Source organism: Silene latifolia, chromosome 11, assembly GCF_048544455.1.
Source record: "Silene latifolia isolate original U9 population chromosome 11, ASM4854445v1, whole genome shotgun sequence".
Lineage (NCBI taxonomy): Eukaryota > Viridiplantae > Streptophyta > Magnoliopsida > Caryophyllales > Caryophyllaceae > Silene > Silene latifolia.
The window spans coordinates 115126072-115128311 of NC_133536.1; positions in this window are offsets into that span (position 1 = coordinate 115126072).

Sequence of the window (2240 nt, forward strand, 5' to 3'; positions counted from 1 at the left end):
TATGTAGTACTTTGTCGTTCAACGAAACTAAATAAATTGATGATGAAGAATAAACAAACCTTTGTCTTAATTTGTAACTGGAGATGAATGAATCCCAATTGAATCGATTATTGCTATGAATGAATTTCAATTGAATCGACTCCTGCTATGAATGAATCCTCAATTTTTGTTTTGATGAGCGAGTAATTAAATGATTAATGAGTTGTTGAATCGATTAGATTGAGCAGTGACGATGGTTTGTCGATTTCATAGAAAAAAATGGGAGATGCAGTTGATTAAATTAGCTAGGGTTTTTTAATGGGAATGGGACATCAGAACTGATAGAGAAGAAGAGCGCGAGCGGTGGGATTGAATTGTTTATTTGGACTGATTTTTAATTTTTTAATTTTTTAATAACATTGAAATTGCGCTCAAATTTTCTAATGTATAACTGTATAAGTGGTTTTTAAAGCAATGACGTCATAAGGCGTCATAAAGTGAAGGAAGGTGAATTATGTGGTCGACGCTTTGTTAAAGTGTCAATGGTAAAGCATAAAAAATGCAAGGGATTTGTTGTAGTGCTTGTGCCCTTAACATCCGACTTCCATATTGTAAGAAGCATTCTTCTTATCTTTGTTTAATATTTTTTTATGCATGCATACGATCATCACATTTAATTAATGAGTAATTAGATATAAAATTAAAGAGTTTAATTTTGAGGGTTTTTGAATCCTTTCAAGTGGTATCAATAGTTTTGGTTGTTGCATGCATAATCGGCTTAATTTTTCCGACTAAATTAAAATTTAAAATTTGTGATTTATATTATTTCGCCATGAAATTATTTTGCATGTCATATATTCTGGTTCTAAATTGAATTTAGGTCATTTTGATGATTTATGGTAATTTTATTACATTTTATGGAGTAAAATGGTGTTTAAAATGCTAAAATTAGTTCGACTAAGTTTCTGACCTTGAATTTTTTATATGACCTCACATGCATATTTTACTTATTGTATGTAAAATTTCGTATAAATTTGATTTATTTTGCATGATTTATGATTTTTATGAGATAAAAATGACATAAATGGAGGTAAAATGGTTAAAATTAGTTAAACTTCGAAATAGGCCATGAAATTTTAATATGTTGTCACATGCATATTTTACTCACTGTGTGTAAAATTTTAGATGAACTTGATTCATTTTGCATGATTTATGAATTTTTAGGTGTAAAAATGACATAAATGGTGACTATTTTAGCATAAATAGCTAAAATAAATTAAATGGCATGAGAAAGTTATTTTAGGTTGCATTATTATCCCACATATCAGATCTAAAGGTGGAACATTTATTAGATTAATCTTCATATGCTTTAGATGTTTTATTAGATAAAACCGATAAATTGCAACTATAATTTTTCTCGAAATAAATTCGAAAATGTTAACCTAAATTTTTGACATTATGAGTGTCATGAAATTTTTTCAGAATGTTCAAAAATTTAAAATTCAAATTTTGAAATTATTGTAATTAAATTTAGATTTATTTCATAAAATGTTATGATATTAAGGTAAAAAATGAGCAATCAAGTTGAATTATTGTCAAAAATTGAGTGATGACTAATTTTTGAGTCCTAAAAGGTTAGGATAATTAACTTGGACTAAAATTAGATTTTAGTAATATTTTTTGTAATTTTAATAAGTTAAAATTGCGAATATCCATAAAATCGGTTTATATTTATGATATAAGTTTAAATAGGGCGATTTGGCACATAATTAGCATGTTAGTCACATATTATATTGCTGCATTTTTCATTGATGAAGGTCATATTTCTTTTAGGGTAAATTGATAACTTATACCAAGTATAACACTATTTTTCAAATTTTATACCTAAGATAATTTTTTTTCAAAACTTATACCAAAAATCTCATTTTTTTCCAAACTTAATACCAAATCACAATAAAAGACACGAACTGACGATTTTACCCTTACTAATTACCTCATCACCACCATTTTTCCTCAAAATTAATCATTAACCTCTCTTATCCATAATCCACCACAAATGCCCCACCATTGTCACTAGTATAACCCAACTCTTTCCCCTGTCGGCACCATCACCGGTGTTGGGATGCCACAGCAAGTGCCCTCTGTCGGTGGGCCCTTCTAATGCCACCCCATTACCCACCTATAACTAACCCACAACCTTCCCAATTCAAACCAACACCCACCTACACCACAAACCCAAACTCACAACCCCAACATACACC